A 20,743-nucleotide genomic window follows, 5' to 3' on the forward strand; every position below is an offset into this window, starting at 1 on the left:
CATGAAATAACACCCCTATAGTCACCGTTACATTCCTATTTCCTGTTATAGTAGACACGAGAAGAGAAAATAAGGCCTATTAGGCATAGTAAAACTGTTTAAAACCTTCTAAATACAATTTTTAACATTATTAGAGCTCTTTAGACATGAAATAACACCCCTATAGTCACCGTTACATTCCTATTTCTTGTTATAGTAGACACAAGAAGAGAAAACAAGGCCTATTAGGCATAGTAAACCTGTTTACCACATTCTAAGTATGCATTTTAACATTATTAGAGCCCTCTAGACATGAAATAACACCCCTATAGTCACCTTAACACTCCTATTACCCAATATAGTAGACATAATAAGAGAAAATAAGACATATGTCGTAGACAACCTGTTTACCACATTCTAAGTATGCATTTTAACATTATTAGAGCCTTCTAGATATGCAATAACACCCCTATAATCACCTTAACATTACATTGACCCAATATAATATACATAATAAGAGAAAATAAGACATAGAAAACCTGTTGACAGCCTTCTAAATACGCATTTTAACATTATTAGAGCCCCCTAGACATGAAATAACACCCCTATAGTCATCGTTACACTCCTATTACCCAATATAGTGGACATCATAAGAGAAAATAGTAAATATTACACATAGAAAACATATTAATGACCTTCTGAATAGGATTTGTAACATTATTAGAGCCCTCTAGACATGACATAACACCCCTATAATCACTTTAACACTACATTGACCCAATATAATATACATAATAAGAGAAAGTAAGACATAGAAAACCTGTTGGCAGCCTTCTAAATACGCATTTTAACATTATTAGAGCCTACTAGACATGAAATAACACCCCTATAGTCACCTTTATACGCCTATTACCCAATATAGTAGACATAATAAGAGAAAATAATAAATATTACACATAGAAAACATATTAACAGCCTTCTAAATAGGATTTGTAACATTATTAGAGCCCTGTAGACATGCAATAGCAGCCCTATAGTCACCTTAGACGAGGGTAGAATATTCCACATGATAACAATGTCTTCTGTGGTCTGAGTTTGTATTTGCATGTTTGTTGACTAAGAAGAGGCCGGACTGGCGATGGAGGGTCCAGCACGAGTGTAGATTGTCGCCGCAAGGAGGTATCACTCTCCCCGCCTTTGCTGGCGGCGAGCAGCTAAGCGTTATCTCATGGAGCGTTTTGCTGCTGCAAGGATGACAAAAGCCGGAATGTGTTATGTGGGAAGAGTACAGGATGGATATTGACGGCGCGTTATCTGCAAGCGTGCAGCTTTCAGCGCGTCTGGCCGCAATCATTAGCCTCCTATCTAAAAATACATCTTACACCCCCCGCCCCCCCCCCCCTCCATGCACCTCCTTTTCTGGGTCACCTGCGCGGCCGCCGTCTTCCAGCTGAGCCGCTTTCCTTTTGGGCGGATACTTTCGAGGCATTGTTCCAGCGGTCGACGTTCCGTGCCGCATGGATTGAGCGCGCTCGCCGGAAGCTGACGTGAAGACGTGACAGCGACGCAGCCGCGCACGCTAACCGCTTCTGGTTCTGTTCCTTTCTGACATATGTTAGCTTAAAAACAGGAAGTCGCCTCCCCGGGCCCCCGGCAGCAGTGAAGAGGATGCTCCACGCTGCTCTCATCACAACAAAAAGGCACAAGAAGCAAATTAGCACTTCAAACGGCGCACGAGTGCAAAATAAGAATCCACACTTCATATCCGCCAGGGTCAAAGTCGGAGGAGACGCCACTCGGGTGTTGACGCGCCTCCTTTTCTTTCTTTCTTTAGCTGGCGCTTCTCCCGGCCTGTAAGTGCAGTACGTGCCATACTTTATCAAGCCGTAAAATTCACCTGTCTGCCGACACGTACAGGATGCGCCGCGACGCACCTACCCTTCTAATCCCTCGCCGCTTCCACGCTTCCAAAAGTCCTTTCACTCGTGAATCCGGCTGTGTCGTACTTGGATACAGCCTTCCGCCAAGTAGACCACACGTGCACGTTTCAACTCATCTGACCCTCAGCAGCTAACATGCTAGCAGCATGGGCCCATAAGCATGGGGCCATCAGCGTGGGGACATAAGCATGGGGCCATAAGAATGGGGCCATAAGCATGGGGACATAGTAGGCTGGCATAATCAACGTGTGGACATAGGCTGGGACAATCAGCGTGGGGACATAAGTGTGGGGACATAGGCTGGGGCAATCAGCGTGGGGACATAAGCGTGGGGACATAGGCTGGGACAATCAGCGTGGGGACATTAGTGTGGGGACATAGGCTGGGGCCATCATCATGGGGACATAAGTGTGGGGACATAAGTGTGGGGACATAGGCTGGGGCAATCAGCGTGGGGACATAAGCGTGGGGACATAGGCTGGGACAATCAGCGTGGGGACATTAGTGTGGGGACATAGGCTGGGGCCATCAGCGTGGGGACATAAGCGTGGGGACATAGGCTGGGACAATCAGCGTGGAGACATAAGCGTGGGGACATAGGCTGTGACAATCAGCGTGGAGACATAAGTGTGGGGACATAGGTTGGGACAATCAGTGTGGGGACATAAGCGTGGGGACATAGGCTGGGGCCATCAGCGTGGGGACATAGGCTGGGACAATCAGCGTGGAGACATAAGCGTGGGGACATAGGCTGGGGCCATCAGCGTGGGCACATAGGCTGGGACAATCAGCGTGGGGACATAAGTGTGGGGACATAAGCGTGGGGACATAGGCTGGGACAATCAGCGTGGAGACATAAGTGTGGGGACATAGGTTGGGACAATCAGTGTGGGGACATAAGCGTGGGGACATAAGCGTGGGGACATAGACTGGGGCCATCAGCGTGGGGACATAAGCGTGGGGACATAGGCTGGGACACTCAGCGTGGGGACATAAGCGTGGGGACATAGGCTGGGGCCATCAGCGTGGGGACATAAGAGTGGGGACATAAGCGTGGGGACAGAGGCTGGGACAATCAGCGTGGGGACATAGGCTGGGGCCATCAGCGTGGGGCCATCCGCATGGACAAGTAAAGTAAAGTAAAAGCCATAACTCCATGAGGTTGGCATCCAGTGAGAAGATGTTGGAGCCATAAAGCTGTCATGTTCCTAAAGGCCCCACCCACTCTGATGGGGGGGTGTCACGTTCCCCCCCCCCCTCCTGAGAAGAAAGAAGTTGCGGTTGAAGGTGCCAGACCGAGCGAAGACGCTTGAAGAAGGGAGGAGGCGGAGCCAAGAACTGACAACGACTAAGCATCAATTGGAAAGCCACCAATCAGTGAATCCCCCACATGAGAGGAGGCGGAGTCATGTGATTCATGGTTTGGCTTGAGTTTGGCTAACGCTCATCAATGCCAGACGCTCCACGTTACCTCCTCAGCTAATCAGCTCCATACGAGGGAGGCCAGGAATCCGCTGGAACATGTGGAGCTCATAAACCCCCCCCCCAGCCGGGGGAGGGCCGGGGGAGGGCCGGGGGGAGAGGGAGAAACACGAGAGTCATGTAGCGTACTTGAGGTTTGGATTAGAACCGACGTGCACACAAAATCACAAAAACAAACCTTGACCGAGTTCTCCTCGGCACCTCCTGGTGACCCCACGCTACCAGGAAGTGTGTGTGTGTGTGTGTGTGTGTGTGCTGGAGGAAACAGCTGCTTGTGGAACATCCAGGGATCCCATCCAAACACAACCACAAACATCACCGCTTCCTCCACGTGCACACGCACACGCACGGATCTGGAAAAGCTGGAAAAGTCAACTTGAAAGTGAATAAAGTGGAGGAAAAGGGCCGATGATGCACGCACACACACACACACACACACGCACACACACACACACACGCACGGCAGTAAACAAGCGTGGGGGCGCGTGGGGTCAGGTGTGAGAGTGCCAGCACGGCGAGGCGTTGACATGGCGGCAAAACAAAGGCGCCGCGTGGGAGGCGAGACAGGTGGACGACTCTTCTCCTGGGCTCAAGGGTCCTCAGGCCGCGAGGCCCGACTGGAGAGGGACGGGGGTGGGGGCGAGTGGGTGGCTGCAGAGCGCGAGGAAGGGTGAGCGCCGCCAAACGCGTTACTGGATGATGCGAGACGCGTACGTCGGACGCGGATGGAGCAGCTGATGATGGATCACAATCCAACATCTACTTCCTCAGGGCGCTTTTATTTTGAAATGTCGGTTCCATTTGCAGTTTTAATGTCAACAAACGATGGCGATGTTAGCATCAAGTCTGGTTTACCATGCAAAGTCATAGATTTGATGTAAAAAAAATAAAAATTAATTTTTTTATGTTAATTATTAATTATTAATGATGTATATTTTTTCCTCAAGTGTTGATGGATCATTTTCCTTGATGACTGATTAGTGGCAAGTAGCTATACATTTTAAGCTGAAGCTTGTCTAATAACGACAAGCTTTTATTGCAAATGTTGATCCCAAAAACATCAACATCCAGCTAGCAAGAGCGTTGGGAGGGGTTGGAGTGAGCCGTGTGTTAAAATCGGCATATAGGATTGGCGTTCAGGTCATTCTGGAACCAATGGCAATCTACTAGCATGTTCCTCCCCAAATTCCAACATTTTCCATCATTCCGCATTTTCTATGACAAAATTCCAGCTGAAAATAAATGGACCCTTTTTTCCACCTCACTGATAATGGCCACTTTCCCCACAATTCAACATTTTCCATCCCACAAATTGCCATTTTCAAACCATCCCGCCATGAAAACAATCGGCAGGACATTCCGGTTATCGACTTGCCACAACAACAGAATTCCACCTTTTTCCGTGATTGAACAAACACAAATGTCTTTGATTTTGACAATTCCTACTACTTGCACATTTCTCAACTCTTTCACAAACCCAGGCAAAAAGCTGATATTTGACATTCCGAAAATTCCCTTTTTCCCAGAATTAGGCTTACAGATTTCCATTGAAATAAATGTCATATTTCTGCATTTCTCATCTCACTCAAACAATTCCAATGTGAAAATGTAGTGTGCTAAGGACCCAATGAGGAATTCTTCCAAAATTCCTCATTCTCCAAACACAAATTCCCTTTGATTTTTGTCGATATGTGCCCTGTGATTGGCTGACTGGTCGACCCCGCCTCTCGCCTCTCCATGAATGTCAAATTTCCACATTTCAAACCATCCAATGTCAAATGTCCAGCCTGCTTGGGAACCAAAGGCTATCTCTGAGCACATTCCTAAAAAATCTGAAGATTTTCCATAATGACGTTTTGCAACAAAATTGAAAATGAAGACTTTTCCCACATTTTTCAACCGATTCCAAGAGGCCAACACGCAGCACACTGGGATCATCCGTTCACATTCAAGGTCTCCACAAATGTCCTCCTGACATCAGCTGGAGATGTTTCATGTTGGGAATCATGGAAGCATTCCTGCACTTCAAATGTGACAAATCCTCACTGGAAGATGTTTAAAGGAATGAGCGTGCACACGCGCACGTGCACGCGCACACGCGGCGTGATGGACCTGCGGTGCGGTGCCAGAGCGGATAAGCCAGTGGAGCAGAACCCAGCTTGGTCTGGGATCCCGCCAAGCCCAGCTGGTGGCTCCACCGGAGGAAGAGCAAGGAAAGAGAGGAGGAATGAGGAAGGAGGGGGATGGGTGGAGTGAGTGAGTGTTGCATCTCGGAACGCCGGCTGCTGGGCGTCACGTGTGGATGGTGAAGCGTTCCAAGAGGTGGAGTGTGTAAAATTCCAGTTAATAAATCCCAGGCTGAGATAAGATCAGGAAAAAAAACCCCACAATAGAACTCCTCAGCTGCTCTCGGGGGGTCAGAGGTGGGACGGCGCCCCCCTCAGGCAGCCTCCCATGCACGCAGCCGGAGCACGGAGCACGGAGCACGGAGCACGGAGCACGGAGCACGGAGCACGTGGGCGCGTGGCACCGCTGACGGGGAAAACACATGCTAACTTTTATTTCACACTATGAGGAAGTGAAATTTGGAAAGTTGACATTTTATGTGTGTGGGGGGGGGGGGGGGGGGGGCAGGATGCTGAGGTCAAGATGGCGACTTTTGCATCGGAACATCGGAACAAGTTTGTGGAATAAGTTTCACTTAATACCTGTAGGCCTTTTTTTCCACAGGTGACTTTCTTCAGGCTTCCGATTGGCTGAAACGGCACGAATACGTTGGGAAGCTAGCATGGAAGCTAGCACGGGGACAAGATTTGGTCATGTGATTTTTTTATGACAAACTGAGTGTTTGTGAGAAGCATGTGACTGCACACACACACACACACACACATACACACACACACACACACACACATACAAAGTCTCCATTGAGGCCGCACGCTATCATGTGATGATGATGATGATGATGATGATGGCCGGCATGGTCGGAGGTCAGAGTGGAACGCCGTATGCGGGGAACGCCGCCACCTCATCCATACTGGCCAGACAAAAAGGCTGAGAGAGGCGGGGCCAAAGACCAATATAAAGCGGTTCTGTGAGGCCGGACAAAGACGCCCTTTATGGGGGCCTGATGTCACATGGGTGGCGTCCCCCGCACGCACGCACGCACGCACGCACGCACCATGACAAGACGCTACGAAGCAACAAGAAGCGTCCGGGACCTCGGTGCTGCACCCTGTGGGCCCCCGCCTGTCATTACAGGACAAACATCATTAAAAGAGGATTAGCGGCACACACCTGCCATTGGGATCCGGGAACGTGTCCTGGCATCCGCCAATCAGGGACAGGGAATGTCAGCCAGGAGATGGAATTAAAAGGCTTTTTCGTTCATCATCAAATGTTCCAGGAGGGCGGCCATGACATTCAAAGGTGGTCATCTAATGGAAATGACCTTTCAGCTTCTCCTGCGCCCTCATGGACCACCACGTTAAGGGGGGGGGGGGGGGGGGGGCTGGGGGCGGGGGTGGCGGGGGGGGCACATAGCTTGCAACTTTGCGTGCCTTCAATTTATTCCGATTGGACACGGCTGCCGACCATGTGACATCCACTCCCACGCACGCACACACTGGTCAACGTTTACTGAGGCTGCTTCTCCAACAGTGGAAGACCTCCTTGGGGTTCTGGTCCTGGTTCCCGCCAAGTCCATGACCTTCCTTTAGACCTTTCTGATCATTCCAAATGAACCATCCAGGATATCATCCTGGCATCATGTCAGAGTAGTTACTGGTGAAGTAATCAGTGAGACACATACATTTAGAGTAGTTACTGATGAACTAATCACTGATACACATACATTTAGAGTGGTTACTGATGAACTAATTACTTCTACACATACATTTAGAGTAGTTACTGGTGAAGTAATCAGTGAGACACATACATTTAGAGTAGTTACTGATGAACTAATCACTGATACACATACATTTAGAGTGGTTACTGATGAACTAATTACTTCTACACATACATTTAGAGTAGTTACTGGTGAAGTAATCAGTGAGACACATACATTTAGAGTAGTTACTGATGAACTATTCACTGAGGCACATACATTTAGAGTAGTTACTGATGAACTAATCACTGATACACATACATTTAGAGTAGTTACTGGTGAAGTAATCAGTGAGACACATACATTTAGAGTAGTTACTGATGAACTATTCACTGAGGCACATACATTTAGAGTAGTTACTGATGAACTAATCACTGATACACATACATTTAGAGTAGTTACTGGTGAAGTAATCAGTGAGACACAAACATTTAGAGTAGTTACTGATGAACTATTCACTGAGGCACATACATTTAGAGTAGTTACTGATGAACTAATCACTGATACACATACATTTAGAGTGGTTACTGATGAACTAATTACTTCTACACATACATTTAGAGTAGTTACTGGTGAAGTAATCAGTGAGACACACACATTTAGAGTAGTTACTGATGAACTATTCACTGAGGCACATACATTTAGAGTAGTTACTGATGAACTAATCACTGATACACATACATTTAGAGTGGTTACTGATGAACTAATTACTTCTACACATACATTTAGAGTAGTTACTGGTGAAGTAATCAGTGAGACACATACATTTAGAGTAGTTACTGATGAACTAATTACTGCTACACGTACATTTAGAGTAGTTACTGATGAACTAATTACTGCTACACATACATTTAGAGTAGTTGCTGATGAACTAATCACTGAGGCACGTACATTTAGAGTAGTTACTGATGAACTAATTACTGCTACACATACATTTAGAGTAGTTACTGATGAACTAATCACTGATCCACATACATTTAGAGTAGTTGCTGATGAACTAATTGCTGATACACATACATTTAGAGTAGTTGCCGATGAACTAAACACTGAGCCACATACATTTAGAGTGGTTGCTGATGAACTAATCACTGAGACACATACATTTAGAGTGGTTACTGATGAACTAATCACTGATCCACATACATTTAGAGTAGTTACTGATGAACTAATTACTGATACACATACGTACATTTAGAGTAGTTGCTGAGGAGCTAATGACTGAGACATACATTTAGAGTAGTTACTGATGAACTAATCACTGAGACACATACATTTAGAGTGGTTACTGATGAACTAATTGCTGATACACATACATTTAGAGTAGTTACTGATGAACTAATCACTGAGGCACGTACATTCAGAGTGGTTACTGATGAACTAATCACTGATTCACATACATTTAGAGTAGTTACTGATAAACTCATCACTGAGACATGCATTTAGAGTAGTTACTGTGTCGTCCTTTTGTGTAAAGTGTTCCCATTTATGCTATGAAAAAGTGTTTTGGCCCCCACGGCACATGTCCCAGCGTTCCTTGAGCGGCCGGTTGTGTGCCGATGGGAATGTTGGGGGAATGTTGGGGGTTAAATGCCAGCAATTGCCATTCATTTGCTGCCAATAGTGGTGGTAAATGGAAGAGACGGGGGGGGGGGGTGTCCATTACGGCTGCTTTGGCGCTGAATGAACTCTATATGTATTTATGGCGTGCGTGTAGGATGGTGTTATTCATCAATGCCAGGGTGGGGGCAGGGGGGAGGGGGGGGGCGACAGCAGCGAGTACAATGAGCGTGCGTGAGCGTGCGTGATGATAAATGGACTGATAGGCCATCTCGCTGAGCTTACACCCTCTAATTAGTTTTTAATTGACAGCCATTAAAGATCCTCGCTCCCCGTCCTGATTACGTGTTGCGGGGAGCAGACGGCCGAGCTCCGCCTTCCCGTCAGGCCTTATCTTCCCTCTTCGCCGTCGACCCGCCCGCTTTCCGTGCAGGAGCGTCTTCCAGCACGCACGCATCATCACGCTCGTGTTCTCCTGCAATTAAGCATCACCTCACGCCTTCCTTCCATCCTACCAGTGACACAACATCAAAGAGCGGGAACATTCCCAGAGAAATTGGGAATGGCTTTTTATACCATAAGAATGTCCTGCTAGCCATCCACATTCCGCCATGGAAATCCCAACGACGCAAAATGTCCAGATACATTTCCAGGGGATGGGTCAAATATCCCAAGATAAAAAACATTGCTAGTATGCTATCATGCTAACGTGCTATCATGCTAACAGCTGGCATGGGTACGATCCTTTGGCTTTTGGTGGCTCCATTGTTAGCTTCATGGTTTAGCTTCATGGTTTAGCGTCATGGTTTAGCATCATGGTTTAGCATCATGGTTTAGCGTCATGGTTTAGCTTCATGGTTTAGCTTCATGGTTTAGCGTCATGGTTTAGCATCATGGTTTAGCGTCATGGTTTAGCTTCATGGTTTAGCTTCATGGTTTAGCTTCATGGTTTAGCTTCATGGTTTAGCTTCATGGTTTAGCGTCATGGTTTAGCGTCATGGTTTAGCTTCATGGTTTAGCGTCATGGTTTAGCTTCATGGTTTAGCTTCATGGTTTAGCTTCATGGTTTAGCGTCATGGTTTAGCTTCATGGTTTAGCTTCATGGTTTAGCGTCATGGTTTAGCGTCATGGTTTAGCTTCATGGTTTAGCTTCATGGTTTAGCTTCATGGTTTAGCTTCATGGTTTAGCTTCATGGTTTAGCTTCATGGTTTAGCGTCATGGTTTAGCTTCATGGTTTAGCTTCATGGTTTAGCTTCATGGTTTAGCGTCATGGTTTAGCTTCATGGTTTAGCTTCATGGTTTAGCTTCATGGTTTAGCTTCATGGTTTAGCTTCATGGTTTAGCTTCATGGTTTAGCTTCATGGTTTAGCGTCATGGTTTAGCTTCATGGTTTAGCTTCATGGTTTAGCTTCATGGTTTAGCTTCATGGTTTAGCTTCATGTTTAGCTTCATGGTTTAGCTTCATGGTTTAGCTTCATGGTTTAGCTTCATGGTTTAGCTTCATGGTTTAGCGTCATGGTTTAGCGTCATGGTTTAGCCTCATGGTTTAGCTTCATGGTTTAGCTTCATGGTTTAGCTTCATGGTTTAGCTTCATGGTTTAGCTTCATGGTTTAGCTTCATGGTTTAGCAACGTTTATCTTGCTGCTGGCCCTTTAAGAAAAGGGGACCAAGCCGACTCAAACGTAGAATAAATATATGTATTCCAATTTGCAGCACAGTAAAGCGCCGTTCGATCCCCACTGACCGCTTGGCTTCCTCTCCACTTCTCCGTGACGGCGTCGCCGACGTTGAGGGCAAACGCTTTGATTATTCACAGATGGCGACGCCGCCATCCATCATGCGAGCGCCACTAATCTGAAGGATGACACGCTTTCTGCAAAATATGAGGCGGGAAAACTAATATTCCTCACGCGGCCATGTCGTCGATCAAAAAGCAGGAGAAGAAAAGCAGGAGAAGAAAAGCAGGCCGCAAGCGACAATAACCGCTAAATGCCATCATAAACATCAGAGTAATCAGATTACAATGTAATCCTTTCCAAGTCATCAGCACTTTTTAGCCAGCGTCCTTCTAGGAATAGGACCAATGACAGCAGAACAGGAGAGGAACATGAGAAGAACAGGAGGACACATGAGAGGAACATGGCAGGAACAGGAGAGCACCATGTGGGGCCCAAGTAGGGGGGCATAGTAGGGGGTCATGGGAACAAAGCAGACGGTCATACGTAGGATGAAAAACCTGTGAGGAACATGAGGTTCATTGATCATCAAGATGAGAGGAAGGAATATGAGCAACGAGGAGAACTGAGATCAAGAATATGCGAGAAGGAGAAGGGGATGAGAAGATGAGAGGACCATGATAACTTGAAAGAAACGTGAAAGACGTATGAGAGAAACAAGAGGAATTGGAGAAGAACGTAGAAGACACAAAAGAAACATAAGGAGAAAAGGAGAACAACATGAGAGGAGCATGAGGGTAAAAATTTTGGTGATATGAGAAGTACATGAGACAAACGAGAAGAAGCAGGATGAACATGGGAACAATTTAAGATAATGTTTGAAGAAAATGAGAAGAACATGAAGAGAAACAAGAAAAGCTTGTCCTCCAAGCCAGGAGCTTTCTAGAATATGACAGGAATGAGAGAAGAACATGAGAGAAGGAGCATCAGCAAGAGATGAAAGTACCATGATGACGTCAAAGAAATATTTTCCCTCTCAGAAGATGAGGAGGAAGAAGCAAAAGATGAGGAAGAAGAACAAGAAGAGCAAGAAGAACAAGAAGAACAAGAAGAACAAGAAGAACAAGAAGAACAAGAAGAACAAGAAGACGAACATAAACATATTAGGAAGAAGAAGAAGAGGAAGAAGAAGAGGTAGCATGTTCCATGAGCACTCAGACCGTGATGCAACATCAGGCTTGCTTGTCCTCCAGAAGACCTCCATCATGGACTTCATCATCTCACAACTTCACCCCACAACATCCTACAAGCTCTTCTGTCTGCTCCCCAAAACGCCCACTTGGGGCCCGGAGCAATGACTCCGCCCACCAGCGGCCATTTGCTTCATCCATTGGTGACCTTAATGTTTGGAGATGCTTCTTCTTCTTCTTCTTCTTCTTCAGCCTGCATCTCCTCACACGGACGCACTCTTGGGACGCCACATTTATTCTCTCTAACTTGGCCCTTGATCACGGTAATCAAACAGCGGCACCATCAGCCTCAAGCGCCGTAATTATGGGCTGCCCGGACTGTGCGCACACACACACACACACACACACACACACACACACACACACACACACACACACGGCGTAGAGGCCACTAATGAGTCCGATGAGACGGAGGAGGAAAAGGAAGCCGGAGCGTTGCGAGCGGCGGCGAGAGCGGAGGTGAGAAGAAGAAGCGGGGCGGGCAGAAAGGAGGGTGAAGTGACGCCGGCGACGGCGGTGGGCGGCGGGTTGCCAGGGCCCTGGTGGAGATGTTGGCAGCTGTAACCATGGCAACAAGCTCCCACGGCGCACATGAGAGGCGCAGCCAGTCGGCGCTCCGGAACAACATTCCTTTATTTGACTTCTTCTAGGCGTGCATCCCGCAGCTGCCCGTCGTTACGTAAAACACTTTTCCACCGTCCTAGCCTTCCTGCTGGGGGGGGGGGGGGGGGCATCAAATAACACTCTTTGGTACATGTGAGCCCCCCCCACCCCCCCACCTCTCTCTAACATTCAAGAACATAATGGAAAATATGGTGGAAGTGGTAAGGCCCCCTACTGGGAAAACAATCTATTAGTGGCAGCTAGCCAATCAAGTCCACAGGAACCCGAGGAACCCGAGGAACCCGAGGAACCCGAGGAACCCGAGGAACCTGACAACAGGGCAATGATTCTCCTCGGTTTAAAGCTTTGGGTGGCGGGTGGAGGGGTGTGGCACACAAAACACAATGGTGTATGAAGGTCTAATCATCTTGGCTGGCCGCTGTGTATCTACCAAAGGTGTGGAGAACCACAGGAGAATGGTGTATGAAGGTCTAATCATCTTGGCTGGCCGCTGTGTATCTACCAAAGGTGTGGAGAACCACAGGAGAATGGTGTATGAAGGTCTAATCATCTTGGCTGGCCGCTGTGTATCTACCAAAGGTGTGGAGAACCACAGGAGAATGGTGTATGAAGGTCTAATGATTTTGGCTGGCCGCTGTGTATCTACCAAAGGTGTGGAGAACCACAGGAGAATGGTGTATGAAGGTCTAATCATCTTGGCTGGCCGCTGTGTATCTACCAAAGGTGTGGAGAACCACAGGAGAATGGTGTATGAAGGTCTAATCATCTTGGCTGGCCGCTGTGTATCTACCAAAGGTGTGGAGAACCACAGGAGAATGGTGTATGAAGGTCTAATGATCTTGGCTGGCCGCTGTGTATCTACCAAAGGTGTGGAGAACCACAGGAGAATGGTGTATGACGGTCTAATCATCTTGGCTGGCCGCTGTGTATCTACCAAAGGTGTGGAGAACCACAGGAGAATGGTGTATGAAGGTCTAATGATCTTGGCTGGCCGCTGTGTATCTACCAAAGGTGTGGAGAACCACAGGAGAATGGTGTATGACGGTCTAATCATCTTGGCTGGCCGCTGTGTATCTACCAAAGGTGTGGAGAACCACAGGAGAATGGTGTATGAAGGTCTAATCATCTTGGCTGGCCGCTGTGTATCTACCAAAGGTGTGGAGAACCACAGGAGAATGGTGTATGAAGGTCTAATCATCTTGGCTGGCCGCTGTGTATCTACCAAAGGTGTGGAGAACCACAGGAGAATGGTGTATGAAGGTCTAATCATCTTGGCTGGCCGCTGTGTATCTACCAAAGGTGTGGAGAACCACAGGAGAATGGTGTATGAAGGTCTAATCATCTTGGCTGGCCGCTGTGTATCTACCAAAGGTGTGGAGAACCACAGGAGAATGGTGTATGAAGGTCTAATCATCTTGGCTGGCCGCTGTGTATCTACCAAAGGTGTGGAGAACCACAGGAGAATGGTGTATGAAGGTCTAATGATCTTGGCTGGCCGCTGTGTATCTACCAAAGGTGTGGAGAACCACAAGAGAATGGTGTATGAAGGTCTAATGATCTTGGCTGGCCGCTGTGTATCTACCAAAGGTGTGGAGAACCACAGGAGAATGGTGTATGAAGGTCTAATCATCTTGGCTGGCCGCTGTGTATCTACCAAAGGTGTGGAGAACCACAGGAGAACCACAGGAGAACATCCACTTCCTGAGACTGCAACGTCACAAACCACATCATCAACTCCAGCTCCTATTAGAGAAGAAAAGGCCATGAAAGCGTTTGATTGTGATTGTTTACATTTAACACAAAGAAGGAAAAGTGGAACAGCTCTCAGGCGACTGGGCTCACCATGGGGGGGCAAATAACCCCCCCCTCTTAAATCAGTACAAATACACAATCACTGACAAGAAGCCTTCACACGTAAAATTGGCCGCCATTTTCAGGTAAATGTTCCTCTACTTCTCAGTTGGTTTGTTCCTTTCTTTGTCTGGGAGGGTGACGTAGCGTGGATCTTCTTATCCAGAAATTTGGACCTTTTTATCTCACAATTTCCACTTTCTATCTCGTAGTTTCAACTTTTTATCTCATAATTTTGACTTTATATTTCGTAATTTTCACTTTCTATCTCAAAATTTCGACTTGCTATCTTGTAATTTTGACTGTATCTCAAAATGTAAACTTTTTATCTCGTAATTTCGACTTTCTTATCTAAAAATTTAGACTTTTTATCCTGTAATTTCGACTTTCTATCTCGTAATTTCAACTATCTCGTAATTTTGACTTTCTATCTTGTAATTTTGACTTTTTATCTCGCAATTTTTCGAATTTCTTATGTCAAAATTTTGACTTTTTATCTTGTGATTTCGACTTTCTATCTTGTAATTTTGACTGTATCTCAAAATATCGACTTTTTATCTCGTAATTTCGACTTTCTGTCAAAATTTTGACTTTTTCTCTTGTAATTTCGACTTTCTATCTCGTGATTTCAACTTTCGCGTAATTTCGACTTTTTATCTCAAAATTTCGACTTTGTATCTTGTAATTTTGATTTTCTTATGTCAAAATTTTTACTTTTTATCTCATAATTTCGACTTTCTATGTCGTAATTTCAACTTTTTATCTCGTAATTTTGACTTTCTATCTTGTAATTTCGACTTTCTATCTCGTAATTTCGACTTATGTCAAAATTTTGACTTTTTATCTCGTAATTTCAACTTTCTATCTTGTAATTTTGACTGTATCTCAAAATTTCTACTTTTTTATCTCGTAATTTCGACTTTCTTATGTCAAAATTTTGACTTTTTATCTTTTAATTTCGACTTTCTATCTTGTAATTTTGACTGTATCTCAAAATTTCGACTTCTATCTCGTAATTTCGACTTTTTGACTCTTTGTATCTTGTAATTTTGACTTTCTTATGTCAAAATTTTGACTTTTTATCTCGTAATTTCAACTTTCTATGTCGTAATTTCAACTTTTTATCTCGTAATTTCGACTTTCTCATAATTTTGACTTTTTATCTCAAAATTTCGACTTTCTATCTTGTCATTCCGACTTTTTATCTTGTAATTTAAACTTTCTTTTCTCAAAATTTCGACTTTTAATCTCGTAATTTTGACTTTCTGTCTCGTCATTTCAACTTTCCATTTCGTAATTTCGACTTTCAATCTCGTAATTTCAATTTACCATTGGGATCATTTGGTTGTTTATCATCCAACTATTAACTATTTATTTACCAACATAACACCATCAACTATTTACAATTTTCACATTTGGAAGTGAAAAATGTGTGTATGATTTATAATTCCCCAACAATGCGTAACCTTCTGCATGCTACACACCTCCACACTCGCATGACATGACATGACATGACATTAGATGACATGACATGACATGACATTAGATGACATTGAAAGGGCCAGCTGGTACCACACACACTTCTGCCACCTTGTGGTGGTTTTTATGGCTGCAGCCTGCTGTCGATGTGAACGTGTTTTGTAGAATGAGACGCAAAGCGAAGTAAAAGTGTCGTAAATGTCCACGTGAACAAAACACCTCCACGCTTTAACCGAGGTTCCGCTGTGTTGCCTTCAATCGCCTTTTCACTTTCCGTAAATATGCACTTTAGGTTGGAAATGTGAACAATTTGAGCGTGGAGCCTCCAGGATCCAAACGGCGTTTGAAACAGGAAGTAGCCAGCTCGCTAACAAGCAGCTGAGGAACAATTCCGGTGGAGGTTCGGCGGTTGGAACCGTGACAAGTGTGGGATTTTCAGATTGCGGCACACGGCTGTAAAGCCGTAAAGTGGCTTGTGTGAGCGGAATGAAGCAGCTCCAGTCAAGGCTGAGCTCATTAGGACGGGCCGCCATCGCACACGCGCGCGCACGCACACGCACGCGCACGCACACACACACGCACACACACAGCGAGTGTGTTGGCATTACAGAAGCGGAGAAAGGAGACAATGGACAAGGAGAGAGCAAGGAAGGAAGGAGAGAGGGATCACGCGGAAGACGGAGGACGACGGAGGAAGACGGAGGAAGACGGAGGAGCGCGGGATGCAAAGATTGGGGCCGTGCAGGAAACAATGAGGGGGGAGACAAAGCAGGTGGTCCTGGTAATTGCCTGGGGAATATAATGAATGAGCCACAGTGCATCTGACGGAATAGGAAATCGTCTCTATCTCCTCATTCCGCTCGCCGGCTCTCTCGACCGCCCCCACTCCCACCCCTCCCTCTCATTATCTGCCGCCTACCCCCCGTCCCCCGTCCCCCCGCCACCCCTTTTAAACGTATCTCATAAGCCCATCTTTGCTTTTCTCTCGCTTTCCCTCCAAGCGCCAACACTGTGCTGAAAAACCGGCAACGCAACGAGGCCTACGTCTCCCTGGGACTACGTATGACCACGGATCATATTCCTGTATCCTACGTAGCCTGGAATGCTACATACTAAGCTACGCATCCTCACGCAAAACGACTGACACGTCACATGACATGACATCACTAACGTACGGCCAGCTAATGTCTTTTTGCTGCTACCGGGTTTGGGTAAAAATGTCCGTTTTTCCTGACTCTTTGTTTTGTTATGTTTTGTTCCTACAATGTGCCGTCCACAATCTTTGGCATTCCCAGGGTTACAGAGGCCCTTTGTATTGACTTGTGGACCCCAGTAGAGCAGCTACACGCAATAACCGGCACATGAAGCTTTCCAGATCTTCCACAATCTGCACCTATTCCTATTCCTGGATTTCTTTAGATGTTGTGTTTCTCGCAAAAACCCCCAGGCACGCCCACTCCGCTGTGGTTGGCCACACTCCAGAGTGCTCAGGAGGACTTCCGGATAGCTGCCGAACCCAACTTTATTGGAGTTGATAATAAAGACCATGTATCCCAATCCGAGTCGGAAGTCGGAGACTCGACAGTCCCAAGGTTCTCAGGAAAAGAGGTTACTTCTGGAAGTCTGTCAATGCTAAGTAGCTTTAGCATTTTAGCCTTCTCTACTGCACGGGTAACGTGTGTTGTGGTCATTACAGGTTTTTAAAAGTCGGTTAGAGCCGCTAATTGTGGTGGGAAAAGGCTATTAGCAACCCCCCCCCCACCCCTCCCTGTATGCACACGCTATAATGCTACACAGACTAGCGCTTTGGCTACATGCCTTCCACTAAATAAAGACAGTTAGGACACTGAAGATGGTACTTCCTGCTGCCTCTTCTGACTCTTCCAACCTCCAAGTAACGTTGGGAAGGCGTAGGGCTTCAAGTTTGGGGGCGGGTCCAGCTGCATGGGGGCCCATCTTCACTAAACAGTACAAGTACCAGTACAAGTACAAGTACAAGTACAAGTGTGCCCTTGTGTACTTACACTTAGTCTCTTTAACCGCATAAGTGCACATATGCATATTTACTATTGTGAGTGTATATAAGTACACACTACGCACTCACACTTACTCTTACGTGCATAGTTGTACTGAGTCTTTTGAGTGCACGAGTGCACACTTGGCTACTTACTCCTACTAAGTGCACATATGCATATTTACTATTGTGAGTGTATATAAGTACACACTACGCACTCACACTTACTCTTACGTGCATAGTTGTACTGAGTCTTTTGAGTGCACGAGTGCACACTTGGCTACTTACTCCTACTAAGTGCACATATGCATATTCACTATTGTGAGTGTATATAAGTACACACTACGCACTCACACTTACTCTTACGTGCATAGTTGTACTGAGTCTTTTGAGTGCACGAGTGCACACTTGGCTACTTACTCCTACTAAGTGCACATTTGTGTACTTACACTTTATCCGCTGAACCTGACTCCAGGATGACGTCTTTCTTTAAGGAGAACACATTCCTGTTCCATGATAGCACCATGTGCCGGTCGCCTACAGCCGCGCACGTGTGATGTGAGAGTGGCTAACTCATTAGCGGGCCTCGTCACAGCGGGAGGTGGGTGCCGGCGTGTTCTGGGGGGGCCGGCAATTCATCTTCTGCCTCCATGTGTGAACATATCCTTTTCCTGAACCTTCTTCTTCTTCTTCTTCTCCGTTCAGGATTTAATTAAAGCAGTTGGACTGATCCTCATCATCATCATCATCATCATCATCATCATCACCTCTCCTCCTTTCGTCCTCGGGAGGTTAATAGCGCACTAATCCAACCCCCTGCCCCCCCCCCCGGAGCCCCCAGGCCCTTCCTCAATAATGCATGGATCAGATGAGGACACCTACGCTGCCGTGGATGGAAGGTTCCGGGCACACATGGATTGATGGACATGCTACTGTTATTCCCAACCATTCCTTCGTTATTCCCAACCATTCCTTCTTTATACCTGACCATTCCTTCTTTGTTCCGCACATTCCTTCTTTATTCCCAACATCCCTTCTTTATTCCTGACCATTTAATCTTTGTTCCCCACCATTCCTTCTTTATTCCCAACATTCCGTCTTTATTCCAGACATTCCTTTCCCGACCATTCCTTCTTTATTCCCAACATCCCTTCTTTATTCCTGACCATTTCCTCTTTGTTCCCAACCATTCCTTCTTTATTCCTGTCCATTCCTTCTTTATTCCCAACTGTTCCTTCTTTATTCCCAACATCCCTTCTTATTCCAACTATTCCTTCTTTGTTCTCAACCATACCTTCTTTATTCCCAACCACTCCTTCTTTATTCCTGACCATTTCCTCTTTGTTCCAACCATTCCTTCTTTATTCCTGTCCATTCCTTCTTTATTCCCAACTGTTCCTTCTTTATTCCCAACATCCCTTCTTATTCCAACTATTCCTTCTTTGTTCTCAACCATACCTTCTTTATTCCCAACCACTCCTTTATTCCTGATCATTTCCTCTTTGTTCCAACCATTCCTTCTTTATTCCTGTCCATTCCTTCTTTATTCCCAACTGTTCCTTCTTTTTCCCAACATCCCTTCTTATTCCCAACTATTCCTTCTTTGTTCCCAACCATACCTTCTTTATTCCCGACCATTCCTTCCTTATTCCCAACCACTCCTTCTTTATTCCTGACCATTCAGTCTTTGTTCCAAACCATTCCTTCTTTGTTCCCAACCATACCTTCTTTATTCCCAACCATTCCTTCTTTATTCCCAACTGTTCCTTCTTTATTCCAGACAATTCCTTCTTTGTTCCCAACCATCCCTTCTTCGTTCCCGATATTCCTTCTTCATTCCCGACATTCCGTCTTTATTCCCAACATCCCTTCTTATTCCCAACTATTCCTTCTTTGTTCCCAACCATACCTTCTTTATTCCGGACCATTCCTTCTTTATTCCCAATCATTGTTTTGTTCCCAGCCATATACGTACAGTATGCGGTTACAGTATATACGTACGTATATACTGTATATACGTAACTGTCTATCTATTTATAGATATAGATATAGATGTATAGATATACTATATGGACTGGTTGAATTGAACGTTGGAGAGTGGATATCATCGGATGACGACTCTGGATCATCTACATCCAGCCTCGGCATGGAAGTGATGGGAATCCAATGAGTCTTTGTAAGGTAAGTGTCCATGGAACGCTGCTGCATACGGATGACAATGTGCTATTAAACCTGGAACATCTAATGACCTTTTCACCAACAGTGTGTGTGCGTGTGTGTGTGTGTTCGTGTGTGCGTGTGTGTGTGTGTGTGTGTGTGTGTGCGCGAGTGCGTGCGTGTGCGTGCTAGCGAAGCAGGTAGCGGACTCTCCCTAATGAAGACAGCGGCGTTGACGGCAACTACCAATTAAAGTTGTCACGGTCGCAGCCATCCCGAGCTTTGACGACGCGCTTCCCTCTTTCCTTAAATTGCAATTACAGCCTGGTGGGCGTGGCCACGCTCGCATGACCTCACATGCTTTTGTCTTACTGTGTGTGTGTGTGTGTGTGTGTGTGTGTGTGTGTGTGCGTGCGTGTGTGAGCTCGCTGAGCCAAGCCACCAATTAAATGCGCACGTTAGCGCCAGCAAGGACAAGATGACACTTAGTTGAGGTTAAAATGTTGGCCCCGCGTCCTGTCACTCATCATGGATCCCATCCTTGGACAACCAAGCATTTTTATTATTTCACCCAAACTGGCCTTCATTTCACTTCAACTTGGTGCTGAAATGAGGAGCATAGGAATAAATAAGCAAAAGAAGGAAAGTACTTAGTTGTTCCGAGTACGAGCCCTTGGAAAATCACCGCCACAAACCAAAAAAGGGGAACTTCCTGTCTGGTTCCTGAGACCTTTCATGCATGTTGTCATGGTGGAACTCTACCAAATGGGGACATTTTTATTCCCTGAATGTAAAGGCGGCGTTCCTGAGCAACTTTTGAGGATTCAAAATATCAGACTTTTCCCC

The 20,743-nt window shown here is 45.9% G+C and overlaps 1 protein-coding gene across 1 annotated transcript in view; it reads right to left on the reverse strand.

The window, feature by feature from the left end:
- The window catches only part of celf2 (cugbp, Elav-like family member 2), a 124,028-nt gene extending 105,824 nt beyond the window's left edge, over nucleotides 1-18,204 (reverse strand). The window contains exon 1 of the mRNA XM_078791246.1: nucleotides 18,190-18,204. The gene's annotated coding sequence lies outside the window, so the exon portion shown is untranslated. The remainder of the gene's footprint in view (nucleotides 1-18,189) is intronic.
- Between the last annotated feature and the right edge of the window lie 2,539 nt (nucleotides 18,205-20,743).

The sequence above is a fragment of the Doryrhamphus excisus genome, linkage group LG6 (genome assembly GCF_037039965.1).
Source record: "Doryrhamphus excisus strain RoL-2023G ecotype Guam linkage group LG6, RoL_Dexc_Guam_v1.1, whole genome shotgun sequence".
NCBI classification, from domain to species: Eukaryota; Metazoa; Chordata; class Actinopteri; order Syngnathiformes; family Syngnathidae; genus Doryrhamphus; species Doryrhamphus excisus.